Here is a 16275-nt window from a genome sequence, read left to right on the forward strand (position 1 = left end):
GAACTGCTGACATACTCCAGCCACATGAGGTCTAGCATTGTCTTGCATTAGGAGGAACCCAGGGCCAACTGCACCAGCATATGGTCTCACAAGGGGTCTGAGGATCTCATCTCTGTACCTAATGGCAGTCAGGCTACCTCTGGCGAGCACATGGAAGGCTGTGCGGCCCTCCAAAGAAATGCCACCCCACACCATTACTGACCCAATGCCAAACCGGTCATGCTGGAGGATGTTGCAGGCAGCAGAACGTTCTCCACGGCGTCTCCAGACTCTGTCACATCTGTCACATGTGCTCAGTGTGAACCTGCTTTCATCTGTGAAGAGCACAGGGCGCCAGTGGCAAATTTGCCAATCTTGGTGTTCTCTGGCAAATGCTAAACGTCCTGCACGGTGTTGGGCTGTAAGCACAACCCCCACCTGTGGACGTCGGGCCCTCACATCACCCTCATGGAGTCTGTTTCTGACCGTTTGAGCAGACATATGCACATTTGTGGCCTGCTGGAGGTCATTTTGCAGGGCTCTGGCAGTGCTCCTGCTGTTCCTCCTTGCACAAAGGCGGAGGTAGCGGTCCTGCTGCTGGGTTGTTGCCCTCCTACGGCCTCCTCCACGTCTCCTGATGTACTGGCCTGTCTCCTGGTAGCGCCTCCATGCTCTGGACACTATGCTGACAGACACAGCAAACCTTCTTGCCACAGCTTACATTGATGTGCCATCCTGGATAAGCTGCACTACCTGAGCCACTTGTGTGGGTTGTAGACTCTGTCTCATGCTACCACTAGAGTGAAAGCACCGCCAGCATTCAAAAGTGACCAAAACATCAGCCAGGAAGCATAGGAACTGAGAAGTGGTCTGTGGTAACCACCTGCAGAACCACTCCTTTATTGGGGGTGTCTTGCTAATTGCCTATAATTTCCACCTGTTGTCTATCCCATTTGCACAACAGCATGTGAAATTGATTGTCACTCAGTGTTGCTTCCTAAGTGGACAGTTTGATTTCACAGAAGTGTGATTGACTTGGAGTTAAATTGTATTGTTTAAGTGTTCCCTTTATTTTTTTGAGCAGTGTATATATACAGTCAGGTCCATAAATATTGGGACATCGACACAATTCTAACATTTGTGGCTCTATACACCACCACAATGGATTTGAAATGAAATGAACAATATGTGCTTTAACTGCAGATTGTCAGCTTTAATTTGAGGGTATTTACATCCAAATCAGGTGAACGGTGTAGGAATTGCATATGTGCCTCCCACTTGTTAACCCCTTAAGGACCGGGCTCATTTTCACCTTAAGGACCAGGCCATTTTTTGCAAATCTGACCAGTGTCACTTTAAGTGCTCATAACTTTAAAACGCTTTGACTTATCCAGGCCATTCTGAGATTGTTTTTTCGTCACATATTGTACTTCATGACACTGGTAAAATGAAGTCAAAAAAATTATTTTTTTTGCACAAAAAAATACCTAATTTACCAAAAATTTGAAAAAAATTAGCAAATTTCAAAGTTTCAGTTTCTCTACTTCTGTAATACATAGTAATACCCCAAAAAATTGTGATGACTTTACATTCCCCATATGTCTACTTCATGTTTGAATTGTTTTGGGAATGATATTTTATTTTTTGGGGATGTTATAAGGCTTAGAAGTTTAGAAGCAAATCTTGAAATTTTTCAGAAATTTACAAAAACTCAATTTTTAGCGACCAGTTCAGGTCTGAAGTCACTTTGCAAGGCTTACATAATAGAAACCACCCAAAAATGACCCCATCTAAGAAACTACACCCCTCAAGGTATTCAAAACTGATTTTGGATACATTGTTAACCCTTTAGGTGTTGCACAAGAGTTATTGGCAAATGGGGAGGAAATTTGAGAATTTCATATTTTTGTCAAATTTTTCATTATAACCCAATTTTTCCACTAACAAAGCAAGGGTTAACAGCCCTGACTCTGCCGTTTACAGAAACACCCAATATGTGGCCGTAAACTACTGTACGGCCACACAGCGGGGCGTAGAGTGAAAGGTGCGCCGTTTGGTTTTTGGAAGGCTGATTTTTATGGACTGGTTTTTTGACACCATGTCCCATTTGAAGCCCCCTGATGCACCCCTAGAGGAGAAACTCCCTAAAAGTGACCCCATCTAAGAAACTATACCCCTCAAGGTATTCAAAACTGATTTTACAAACTTTGTTAACCATTTAGGTGTTGCACAAGATTTAATGGAAAATAGACACACAATTTCAAAATTTCACATTTTTGGCAGATTTTCCATTTTAATATTTTTTTCCAGTTACAAAGCAAGGGTTAACAGCCAAACAAAACTCAATATTTATGGCCCTTATTCTGTAGTTTACAGAAACACCCCATATGTGGTTGTAAACCGCTGTACGGGCACACGGCAGAGCGCAGAAGGAAAGGAATTCCATACGGTTTTTGGAAGGCAGGTTTTGCTGGACTGTTTTTTTTGACACCATGTCCCATTTGAAGCCCCCCTGATGCACCCCTAGAGTAGAAACTCCAAAAAAGTGACTCCATTTTAGAAACTACAGGATAGGGTGGCAGTTTTGTTGGTACTAGTTTAGGGTACATATGATTTTTGGTTGCTCTATATTACACTTTTTGTGCAGCAAGGTAACAAGAAATAGCTTTTTTGCCACGTTTTTTTTTTTGTTATTTACAACATTCATCTGACAGGTTTTATCATGTGGTAATTTTATAGAGCAGGTTGTCACGGACGCGGCGATACCTAATATGTATACAATTTTTTTTATTTATGTAAGTTTTATACAATAACTTCATTTTTAAAACCAAAAAAATGTTTTAGTGTCTCCATAGTCTAAGAGCCATAGTTTTTTCAGTTTTTGGGCGATTATCTTGAGTAGGGTCTCATTTTTTGTGGGAGGAGATGACGGTTTGATTGGCACTATTTTGGGGTGCATATAACTTTTTGATCGCTCGCCATTACACTTTTTCTGATGTAAGATGGCAAAAAATGGCTTTTTTTACACCGTTTTTGTTTTTATTTTTTTACGGTGGTCACCTGAGGAGTTAGGTCATGTGATATTTTTATAGAGCCGGTCGATACAGACGCGGCGATACCTAATATGTATACTTTTTATTTTATTTATGTAAGTTTTACACAATGATTTCATTTTTGAAACAAAAAAAATCATGTTTTAGTGTTTCCATAGTCTAAGAGCCATAGTTTTTTCAGTTTTTGGGTGATTATCTTGAGTAGGGTATGATTTTTTGCAGGATGAGATGACGGTTTGATTGGTACTATTTTGGCGCACATGCAACTTTTTTGATCACTTTTATTACCTTTTTTGGGAAGTAAGGTGAGCAAAATTTCAATTTTCTCATAGTTTTTATTTTTTTATTTTTATGGCGTTCACCGTGCGGGGAAAGTAACATGACCGTTTTATAGATCAGGTCGTTACGGACGCGGCGATACCTAATATGTGTAGTGTATTTTATTTTTTTAATTTTTATTCAGTGATAAATGTTTTTTTTTTTATCTTAACTTTTTTCACTTTTTTTACATTTTTGTGACCCAGACCCACTTGGTTCTTGAAGATCCAGTGGGTCTGATGTCTGTATAATACAGTACAGTACAATATATATTGTTCTGTACTGTATTTTACTTACACTGAACAGATCTATGCTTTTAGCACAGATCTGTTCAGCACCATGGACAGCAGGACGCCTGAGCAGGCGTCCTGTTGCCATGGGAACCTTCCCCGTCTGCTCAGAACTTCGCAGACGGGGAAGGGTAAGCACGGGGCTGAGGGGGGCTCTCTGGGGGCTCTCTCCCTCTCCATCGGGGGGCTGCAAAGGCACAGCAGCCCCCCGATGGAGAGGGAGGGAGCTCCCTGACCGATGACAGTTAACTTTTTCCATACAGCGGTCCGTACGGACCGCGGTATGGAAAGGGTTAAACGGCTGACATCTTCACAGATGTCAGCCGTTTATACCAGGGTGCCAGCAATGTGCTGGCACCCTGGTATAACCACTAGAAGCCAACGATCATTCATGGGGAGGCGGGCGGGGGATCGCGATCCCGCCTGCCGCACCGCCCGCCCGCCTCCCGCAATGCCCCCACCGCATGCGACACCCCCCCCCCCCCCCCCGCACCACCCTCCGGCATAAAATCGTGCAGGGGTGCAGGGGGGGGGTGAAAAATATTTATTTTAGCCACTCTAAAGTTTCTGATCCCCGCGGTCAGGGAACGCGGCAATCAGAAACTGCAAAAAGCGCAGCAAACCGCAGGTCTGAATTGACCTGCGGTTTGCTGCGATCGCTGATACGGGGGGGTCAAATGACCCCCCCCCCTGCATTGTTACGGGATGCCGGCTGAATGATTTCAGCCGAAATCCCGTTCCAATTAACCCCTGGGGCGCCGGAATACAGATTTTAAGTCAGGACGTACCGGTACATCCTGGGTCCTTAAGGACTCGGGAAATAGGGCGTACCGGTACGTCCTGGGTCCTTAAGGGGTTAAGGGACCAAAAGTAATGGGACAGATTAATAATCAGAAATCAAACTTTCACTTTTTTATACTTGGTTGCAAATCCTTTGCAGTCAATTACAGCCTGAAGTCTGGAATGCATAGACATCACCAGACGCTGGGTTTCATCCCTGGTGATGCTCTGCCAGGCCTCTACTGCAACTGTCCTCAGTTCCTGCTTGTTCTTGGGGCATTTTCCCTTCAGTTTTGTCTCCAGCAAGTGAAATGCATGCTCAATCGGATTCAGGTCAGGTGATTGACTTGGCCATTGCATAACATCCACTTCTTTCTCTTAAAAAACTCTTTGGTTGCTTTGCAGTATGCTTTAGGTCATTGTCCATCTGCACTGTGAAGCGTGGTCCAATGAGTTCTGAAGCATTTGGCTAAATATGAGCAGATAATATTGCCCGAAACACTTCAGAATAAATCCTGCTGCTTTTGTCAGCAGTCACATCATCAATAAATACAAGAGAACTAGTTCCATTGGCAGCCATACATGCCCACGCCATGACACTACCACCACCATGCTTCACTGATGAGGTGGTATGCTTAGAATCATGAGCAGTTCCTTTCCTTCTCCATTCTCTTCTCTTCCCATCACTCTGGTACAAGTTGATCTTGGTCTCATCTGTCCATAGGATGTTGTTCCAGAACTGTGAAGGCTTTTTTAGATATTGTTTGGCAAACTCTAATCTGGCCTTCCTGTTTTTGAGGCTCACCAATGATTTACATCTTGTGGTGAACCCTCTGTAGTCACTCTGGTGAAGTCTTCTCTTGATTGTTGACTTTGACACACATACACCTACCTCCTGGAGAGTGTTCTTGATCTGGCCAACTGTTGTGAAGGGTGTTTTCTTCACCAGGGAAAGAATTCTTCGGTCATCCACCACAGTTGTTTTCCGTGGTCTTCCGGGTCTTTTGGTGTTGCTGAGCTCACCGTTGCGTTCCTTCTTTTTAATAATGTTCCAAACAGTTGTTTTGGCCATGCCTAATGTTTTTGCTATCTCTCTGATGGGTTTGTTTTGTTTTGTTTTTTCAGCCTACTGATGACTTGCTTCACTGATAGTGACAGCTCTTTGGATCTCATCTTGAGAGTTGACAGCAACAGATTCCAAATGCAAATAGCACAGTTGAAATGAACTCTGGACCTTTTATCTGCTCATTGTAATTGGGATAATGAGGGAATAACACACACCGGGCCATGGAACAGCTGAGAAGCCAATTGCCCCATTACTTTTGGTTCCTTAACAAGTGGGAGGTGTATTTCCTACACCGTTCACCGTATTTGGATGTAAATACCCTCAAATTAAAGCTGACAGTCTGCAGTTAAAGCACATTTTGTTTGTTTCATTTCAAATCCATTATAGTGGTGTATGCAGCCAAAAATTTTAGAATTGTGTCGATGTCCCAATATTTATGAACCTGACTGTGTGTGTGTGTATATGTATATATATATATATATATATATATATATTAACTAACTAACTAACTAACTAAACAACTATCTAATGTAATGACACAGGAAACAGAGAGCACAGCAATAACACTGCTATCTCTCTCAGATCTGCAAAATACTGCATACAAGGGCTGCTAGAGAGGTTCTTATATAGTGAGTGGTAGGCAACTTTCCTATTGGTTGCTAGAGATGTTGCTAAGCTCAGGCAAAGACATTGCAGCCTTCTCATTGGTCCACAAGCAAGAAAGGAGGTTACTGATGAAAATGAAAAAAATATCTAGAATATTCGAAATATTCGCAAATTCTCGAAGTGCCGATATTCTCGATTAGTATTCGCTATTCGAATATTTGCGCCTAACACTAATCATGGTAACATTCATAATAATACTTCCTACTTTCTCTGTCTCTCTACACCTCCTCTATACACTTTTCTCACTACTAACAGACAGTCTTCTGTCTGTTCTGTGAGCTTGTTATCTTTCAGCCATCCTTTATTTTCCTACATTCTTTTTCACACTACTCTGGATTCAGTTTACCATGGGAGGGGCATGTCTACACCTTTCATTAGCTTGCTGATGTCCTTCACTGCCTGTCTACATTCTTTCTTCCTTACTACTTCTGCAGCATCTTATCTCAAGATTAGCATTCCTCAGCAACATCATATGAAAGACAGAACAGAATCTGTCTGGCCTTAAAGCTACAGTTTGCCACAGTTGAGACCATTTCCATCACAATCCCCTCCTTTTGTGATTTAAGCAGATGGACAGGACCCCCAGGGCCGCGTACTTCACTTGACCTAGGGTCCTGGACATCTGCACCAACCACAACAACCTGTTACGAATCAAGATGAAGTTGCCTCCAAGTGCTGACTTAATCCTAGTAAAGGAAAAAAACTAAGAAGTTAAGGCATTTCATCTAATTAAACAATTACACAATACTACAAGTAGGGATCGACCGATTATCGGTTTGGCCGATATTATCGGCCGATATTGAGGATTTTGAACGTTATCGGTATCGGCATCAATTTTGCCGATATACCGATAACGTATGGGGAACACAGAACGCGCTGCTGACAGCGCTCTCTGTGTTCCCTCCGCAGCACAGGGGAGAAGGAAGCAGTGTCTCCTCCCCCTGTGCTGCTGCTGCCGCTGCCGCCAATGAGGGGATAGAACATAAGAGGAGGGGAGGGGCTGTGGCCGCTGCGCCACCAATGAAGATAAGCCTTTCATTCATTCATATACACAGGAGGCGGGAGCTGGCTGCAGAATCACATAGCCGGCTCCCGACCTCTATGAGCAATAGCTGCGGTCCGCGGTAGTTAACTCCTCAGGTGCCGCGGATCGCAGCTCCTGCTGATAGAGGTCGGGAGCCGGCTATGTGATTCTGCAGCCAGCTCCCGCCTCCTGTATATGAATGATCGAGAGACTTATCTTCATTGGTGGCGCAGTGCGCCCCCCCAAGCCCCCCAGTATTAATCATTGGTGGCGCAGTGCGCCCCCCACCCCCATCCCAATCCCGGCCAACAGTAAAAACATTGGTGGCGCAGTGCGCCCCACCCCCCACCCAGTATTAATCATTGGTGGCAGTGGCCACAGGATCCCCTCTCCCCTGCTCCTCCGATCGGAGCCCCAGCTGTGTAAGCCTGGGGCTCCGATCGGTTACCATGGCAGCCAGGACGCTATTGAAGCCCTGGCTGCCATGTTCAGCTCCATGCTGCTGTGTGCACTATGCACAGAGCAGCAGGGACAGTGTGAGATCCTATTCACCCTGATAGAGATCTATCAGGGTGAATAGGACAAAGGTTCTAGTCCCTAAGGGGGTTAAAAGTTAGTAAAAAAAAAACACAAAAATATTAAGTATAAATGAAAAAGATTTATAAAAAAAAAATACACATTAACAATAAACAAAAAAAATACACATTAACAATAAACATATTAATTTTCAGCAGATTTGTGTAGGAATTATTTTTTTTCTCAAAAATGAAAATTCCCAGAATATCGGTATAAATTATCGGCTATCGGCCTGAAAGTTCACAAATTATCGGTATCGGCCCTAAAAAATCAATATCGGTCGATCCCTAACTACAAGTAATAACTAATTATAGGTATATGTATATCCTTCACTTACTGAGTTCAGTACTCTATGTGGTGCTACTTAGATCTATGTGTATTTTTTTGTGCTTGTAGCCATAACAGGAGAAATACCTGTAATTAAGATGGCTGCTGGGCAGGGAGTAAAGTTCCCTCAGTTAGGATGGCTGCCGAGCCAGCCAGAAGTTGCAGGAGTTATCTCAGTTAAGATGGCTGCTGGGGGCGTGGTAGGGTCTCTCAGCACCATCTTGGAGGGCAGTATCGGTGGCATGTAAAAATAATTACTTGTCTGTTCATCCTACATTTTTGCCCAGCCTAATTTCTTATACTTAATTATTTTCATGCTGATGCTTGCATTGTTTTTTATATCTAGAATAGAATGTTCTAAATTCAAGGCCGAATGTCCTATGTTCACTCCTGTGAGAAACTTTGTAATAATTTCACTCCTTTTTGGCCTAAAGCCAAAGCACACACCTCCCTGTGTCTCTGTGATGATTTCTTTCATTCTCGACTTAACTCTTAATTTGGCCTCATCATCACATCAGTAGAGGTGATTTTGCTCACAGGAAACTTGGCTGTGTGACCTTCCTCTACTAGTCAGTTTTCTATTTGGCAACACACAAGGTTTGATTTCTGGTCCACACAGACATAACAAGTAACAGACATAGAAACAGACAGACTTAATGAAACATTTCCCATACATTAACATACACAAGTCTTTGAACTTATTAACAAATAACATTTTCTGGAGCTCCATACACACACACACTCAGTACCTCACACACATTGCCTTGTTATTATCTCTTAGTATTGCAGACATTGTACTCGCTATCACACATTCCAATATCATGACATCACTTCCCTCACAGCTGCGGCTCCCGCTGTCTCCCTTTATACACCTGAGCCACCAGCTGCGGGGCGGTATATTCACCAGGCAACAGAGACACGGTACCTCCCATGGTACACAGACAGACAAGACACAACACTCCCTTAGTCACTCAACTTTCCATGACACTGTCTCATCGCTTTCTTCCACATTCCAACGTTTAGTTCTCCATTCTCATTAACTTTCTATAATGCTTCACATGCTTACTTCCTTCTTCTCAGGCTACCAACTGAGGGGCAGTATACTCACCCTCAGGCAGGGGCAGGGACTGTATCCCATGAGTTTAATCACTCAATGACAAACAAGACAAAAACAACTGCCACCTCCCCCTTCTTACCAACAAGCAGAGCTCACCCCTGGCAGAATATTTTCCCTGGCTCCCACATCTGGTCTGCCAGCCGGGACTAATCCATCTGCCACCACCTCTGGAGGGTCTCTAGAGATTCCCATTTATTGTAGTCCCCCTGGGGCTAATCTATCTGCCACCACAGGCAGAAATTTATTGTAGTATCCACTTCTGAATCCCTGCATCTCCTCGTAACGCCGATCAAAACATTCGACGAAGGGTAGCTAATAGCAGGCTCATCCCCGTCGCAGCCTGCTATTGGCTGCTCCACCCGTCGCCAGATGTTTTGATCCGTGCGATGAGGAGATGCAGCAGCAGCTGTAACGGTCACGTACACACACACACACAGAGGGGGGAGGATAGTGACCACTGGGCTCCACCCTCACCCCTGGCCCTGCCTACTTGCCTCACGAGTCCTGATGACAGGGGACAACTGGACGGCAGTCCCTAACTTAGGATACGTGTTAGGAGGACAGACAAGACAAATAACGGATAGTGAACTGAACGGGTCAATACCAAGAGAGCAGCGTAGTACAGAGGGATAAGCACAGAATGGTCAGGAGAAGCCGGGGTCAAATACCAGGAGAGTAGTGAAGTACAACAGGAGTCCGCAAAGAATAGTCAAGTGGAAGCCAAGGTCAGAATACCAGGAGGGATGTGCAGTACAGGAGAAGCAGGCAGCAGATCGTCAGGGAACAGGATCAGGTAAGCATACAGGAATCAAACAATCGCCAGGAACCTAGATTAACAGGCAACCTGTGGCCAGTAGGCTGCCTGTTAAATACCTGCTAGCTGGGGTCATGTGACGTGGCCAGCGCCACATGACCCGCACTAGGAAGAACAGCTGAGCACGGAGTGCCCAGCTCAGTGCTCAGACCTCCCCAGGTTGCTGGGGAAACTGAAGACGCCGGCCACGCAGAGGAGATGTGCGCGGCTGGTCCGTCCCGCCCCCTATCGCCAAGGAGATGAGGACGCAGTGCGCATCCTCGCTCCTGCTCAGAAACGGGACGCCGGCGGCGCTGAGAAGAGCGAGCGCCCCGGCGTCTTGTGACAGTACCCCTCCTTTTATGCGGGGCCACCGGACCCAAGACTTCAGGCGACGGCCTTTCAGGATGTTCTAAATGAAATTTTCAAACAAGTCTAGGAGCATGAACCTCTCTAGCAGGTATCCAAGATCTCTCTTCAGGTCCATACCCCATCCAGTGAATCAGGTACTGCAAGGAAATACGCACTTTCCTGACATCCACTATTTTAGACACCACATACTCGACAGCATCATTAACAAGAACCGGCGGAGGCGAGGCTTTCGATGGCACTACCGGTTCAAAATATTTTTCAAGTAGAGATTTATGGAACAAATTATGACTGTGGCATGACTCGGGCAGCTCCAACTTAAACGATACTGGATTAAACACCTCCGTGATCTTATACGGTCCAATAAAACGAGGAGCAAATTTTCTAGAATCTACCTTGAGAGAGAGATTCTTGGGGGACAACCATACCTTATCCCCAACCTGAAAATTCACCCCCTTTGAACGTCTCCTATCGGTCTTGAGTTTCTGAGAACTTTGAGCCTTTTCTAGGTTCATTTGAACCCGGGCCCAAACTGTGCACAGTTCAGAGGAGAGCCTATCCGCCTCAGGGTTAGAGGAGGAGATGGATGACCCAGAATGAAAACAGGGATGGAAACCATGGTTACAAAAGAAAGGTGAAACCCCAGCAGAAGAATTAACACGGTTATTCAAAGCAAATTCAGCCAATGGAAGGTATTTAACCCATAATTGCTGGTCATCAGCAACATACAACCTCAAGAATTGTTCCACAGACTGATTAAGGCGTTCAGTCTGCCCATTACTCTCAGGGTGGTAGGCAGAGGAAAAAGACAATGAAATTTGACATTTTTGACAGAAGGCCCTCCAGAATTTGGACACAAACTGCACACCCCTGTCAGACACAATATTTTCCGGGATACCATTTCAGGGATAACCATTTCAGGGTTTTGGCATTCGGGAGTTTAGACAGGGGAATGAAATGGACCATCTTGCTAAACCTATCGACTACTACCCAAACCACAGTCTTACCCTCCGCCGGCAGTAGGTGTAATGACCGGCGTCACGCAAAGGGAGGGAAATGGGAAGGCCCTGTCCAAGGGAGAGGGAAAGGTGGTGATCCCTGACTCACCTTGCGGCTGGCACCTGACTGCCCTGACGTCCCTAGACGGGTTCCTCCCCCGTACGCCGATCACGTGCCTAAACCCTGGCTTTCCCTAAGATGAGCCCTATGTAGTGAACGGGGCGGTGGGATCACTAGTCCGCACCACTGACACTAAGAGGAAAATACCAAGGAGAGGACAGACAATACAGACAAACATATAATCCCAGGTGGGCGACAACAGCAGACCACGAAGGCCCAACAGGGATCCGGAGGGTAACGTTCTGGAACAACAACCAGGGAACACAGTTACACAGCTCCAGTGGGTCAGTATAGAAGTCCTGGCAGGAAGCTCTATATCTGGCAACCAGAGAAGGTGGGAGAGGGGAATATAAGGAGGTTGGGAGTGCTGGACAAGATACAGCTGAGGAGAAGGAGCTACGGATCCCTAGTGAGCCAAAAAGGGTTGCAAGGCAAACCCAGAAAGCTACCATAAAGAAACAGCACAATCTTTCTACATAGAGCGCGCAGCCACCCGCTGCGACTTCCTGACCCCGGGTATAACGGAGTCAGGCGTGGCTCTTGACACCCTCGTGACAGTAGGTCAGTTATAAAGTCCATCGAGATATGGGACCAGGGTCTACTGGGAATGGGTAGGGGTCGTAGGTTACCCGCAGGGCGAGTCCTAGGTGTCTTGGACCTGGCACAAACCTCACAGGCTGACGCGTAGGACTTGACATCCCTAGTTAGAGTGGGCCACCAATAAGATCTAGAAACCAGATCCTTAGCGCCCTCAAAACCCAGATGTCCACAAAAGGCAGAATCGTGACACTCACCCAACAGCTGGAGACGAAATTGTATGGGAACAAACAACTTCTCTTTTGGGGTGGATACCGGTGCCAGATGTTGTTCAGCCTTAATGAGAGTCGAGATATCCTGGGTTAGAGCTGCTATGAAGATATTTGCTGGTAGGATGGATTCAGGCGGTGCCTCAGTAGGTTGAAAAGCATGGAAGCTCCGAGATAATGCATCCGCCTTCACGTTTTTACTTCCCGGCCTGAACGTAATGGAGAAATCAAAACGAGTAAAAAACAGAGCCCATCTGGCTTGACAGGGATTCAACCTCTTAGCAGACTCGAGAAACATTAGGTTTTTATGGTCAGTGACAACAGTTACACAATGCCTTGCCCACTCCAGAAAATGCCTCCACTCCTCAAATGCCCATTTAGTGGCCAGCAACTCCCTATTCCCTATGTCGTAGTTTCTCTCAGTGGGAGAAAATTTCCTGGAAAAGAAGGCACACGTTCTCAGGTTAGTGAGGCTAGCAGGACCTTGTGAAAGGACTGCTCCTGCGCCGTCCTCGGACGCATGCACCTCCACAATAAAGGGTCTCTCCTGATCAGGCTGGATCAGAATGGGAGCGCTACTGAATGCCTTTTTTAATGTTTCAAATGAAGAAATGGCCTCAGTAGACCAATTCTCCAAATCCCTTTCTTAGTGAGGTCGGTCAACGGTTTAGCAATTACAGAAAAATTCATAATAAATTTACGATAGTAATTTGCGAAACCTAAGAACCGTTGTAAGGCCTTTAAGGATGAAGGTCTTACCCATTCCTTAATTGCTAGTACCTTACCAGGATCCATCTTGAAGGCGTGAGGAGTCAGGACACGCCCTAGAAACAGTATCTCCTGTACACCAAAGACACATTTTTCTTGTTTAGCGGATAACTGATTCTCCCTCAACACCTCTAATGCTTGTTTAAAATGAGACTCAAGAGATTTGAAATCAGAAGAAAATATCAAAATGTCGTCAAGATAGACAATAACAAATTTACCTAAGAACTCCCTAAGAATATCGTTCATAAAGTTTTGGAACACAGCTGGGGCATTGCTGAGTCCAAAAGGCATAACCTGATATTCAAAGTGTCCTGCTGGAGTATTGAACGCCGTCTTCCATTTGTCTCCCTCCTTGATTCGGATTAGATTGTATGCCCCTTTCAGGTCAATCTTGGAAAACCAGGTTGCCCCCAGAACTTTGTTAAATAAATCCGGAATCAATGGGAGGGAGTATCTATTCTGGACAGTAATTTTATTTCATCTCCGGTAATCAATACAAGGCCTAAGACCACCATCCTTTTTCTTAACGAAGAAAAACCCCGCTCCCATAGGAGAGACAGAAGGTCTAATGTGCCCTCCTTAATATAATCTTCTTCCATGGCCTTGCGTTCAGGCTTAGAAAGACTATAAATTCGCCCCTTAGGAAACTTGGCACCCTCTACTAACTCTATGGCGCAATCATAAGGTCTATGGGGTGGTAGAACCTCCAGAGTTGGTGATGAGAATACATCAGAATATTCCCTAATGACTGTGGGTAATGTATCAGACTTTACTGAGACTCCAGCCTGTACCACGGACAAGCAAAAGTCACACTTAGGTCCCCATCTCACCAACTCCCCCTTGGACCAATCTATAGTGGGGTTGTGTAATCGGAGCCAAGGCAACCCTAGTACCACCTCAATCGGTAAGTTCTCCAGGACTAAAAGGGAACATCTCTCAGAGTGGCACACACCCATTGTTAGAGAAACCTCTGAGGTACATGACCTCACCATACCACCAATCAGGGGAGTAGCATAAATAATCATGACATGGATAGGTGTAGGTAAAGCAAACATTGGAATACCCAGTTTAACAGCGTACTCAGAGTCAATAAAGCTGGCCGCTGAGCCAGAATCAATAAAGGCCTTACCCGGCCATTTATTAACCCCCAGAGAAATCGTTATGGGTACCAAAAGCTTACATTTAGTAAAATCAGGGTGTACCTGGTCTTTAGATTGCCTTGCCTTAGGAGACTTGACAGAGAGGACCTTCTTAGGACACTGGTTGATCCAATGGTCAGGATCTCTGCAGTAGAAGCACACTCCACATCTGCGGCGAAGATTACCTCTGGTCATGCCAACCTGCATGGGTTCTTTGGTAGAGACCTCAGTGTTGTCTCTGGGATAGGCCTCAGGCTGGACCACCATCTGAGAAGAGAACTGTTGTTCCTGTCGTCTCTCTCTAACCCGTCGGACAACAAGGGTCATCATCTCCTCTATGGTCTCTGGAAGTTGATAACTGACTAGAAGATCCTTTAAGTTATCAGACAGACCAGACCTAAACTGACTCTTAAGGGCTGGTTCGTTCCATCCTGAGCGGACATACCACCCTCTGAATTGGGTGCAATACTCCTCCGCAGATAGATTGCCCTGAACCAGTGCCTTTAGAGCCGTCTCGGCTACCAGAGCCCTGTCTGGTTCATCATAGAGGGTACCCAGGGCCTGAAAAAAACCCTCCACTGATGTTAAACAACTGGCGCCAACAGGTAAAGAGAATGCCCAGTCCTGGGGATCACCCTGTAGTCGGGAAATGACAATGACCACGCGTTGACTCACAAACGGAAATAAAGTTTGCAATTTTCCTTAAAGGAGAGAAACTTTTTTCGGTCTCGAGAAAAGGGTTCTGGGAGCTTAATCTGGGGCTCTAAATGCAGACTGGAGGCCTGAGGAATGGAAGAAACTTGTCCTAGCTCAAAAGAACAGAGTTTCTCCCCTAGCTCCTGCACCATCTGCGTCAGGTTAGAGACCTGGTCAGTCAGGGTCACCAGAGGATTCATAATACAGTGGTTATTGGGCCTGTTAATCTGTAATGGTCACATACACACAGACACAGGGGGTAGGATTGTGACCACTGCGCTCCACCCTCACCCCTGGCCCTGCCTACTTGCCTCACGAGTCCTGATGACAGGGGACAACTGGACGGCAGTCCCTAACTTAGGATACATACTAGGAGGACAGACAAGACAAATAACGGATAGTGAATGGACCGGGTCATTACCAAGAGAGCAGCGTAGTACAGAGGGATAAGCAAAGAATGGTCAGGAGAAGCCGGGATCAAATACAAGGAGAGTAGTGAAGTACAACAGGAGTCCGCAAAGAATAGTCAAGTGGAAGCCGAGGTCAGAATACCAGGAGGGATGAGCAGTACAGGGGGAGCAGGCAGAGGATTGTCAGGGAACAGGATCAGGTAAGCATACAGGAATCAAACAATCGCCAGAAACCTAAATTAACAGGCAACATGTGGCCAGCAGGCTGCCTGTTAAATACTGGCTAGCTGGGGACATGTCCGCTCCTGCGCAGAAACGGGACGCCGGCGGCGCTGAGGAGAGCGAGCGCCCTGGCGTCTCGTGACAGCAGCCTTACGGGATTCAGAAGCAATGCGGGTGCCGGGAAACGGGGAAAGTATAACTTATACAAGGGGCCCGGGCATTAGGGGGGGTCATTATAACTGTAATATAATGTAGATTGTAACAACATAAGCAACAGAGAGAGCAGATAGCAGTTAGGAAATTCCTTTAACCCCCTCCAGGAGGAGTGATTTTGCATTTTTTACTCCTTGCCTTCCATTTTTCCATTCATTTTCCATATGAGGCTTTTTTAATATTGCATACAATGTAGTGAGAAGCTTGAAAACTATTCCAGATTGGTTGGAATTGGAAAAAAACTGAATTCCTCCACAATTTATATGTGTTTCATTTTTACAGTGTTCCCTGTGTAGAAAAACTGACGTCAGCTATTCTGCGGATCAGTATGATTACAGCAATACAATATTGTTTTATAGCTTTTCTTGTGTTTATAATAATGTTTTCTTTGCATCACATATTCTGACCCTCATAACCTTTGTATACTTATGTCTATGGAACTGTGTGAGGGCTAATTTTTGCAGGGCAATCTGTCGTTTTTAATCATACTATTTTGGTGTGTGTAGGACTTTTTGATTTTATTTATTTATTTATTTAATGCATT

At 45.3% G+C, this 16275-nt stretch overlaps 1 protein-coding gene across 4 annotated transcripts in view; it reads left to right on the forward strand.

Moving 5' to 3' along the window:
* LOC121002311 (NFX1-type zinc finger-containing protein 1-like) overlaps nucleotides 1-16275 on the forward strand; it is a 317735-nt gene that overhangs the window by 115063 nt on the left and 186397 nt on the right. The window lies entirely within an intron of this gene.

This window comes from Bufo bufo, chromosome 5 (genome assembly GCF_905171765.1).
Source record: "Bufo bufo chromosome 5, aBufBuf1.1, whole genome shotgun sequence".
NCBI lineage: Eukaryota > Metazoa > Chordata > Amphibia > Anura > Bufonidae > Bufo > Bufo bufo.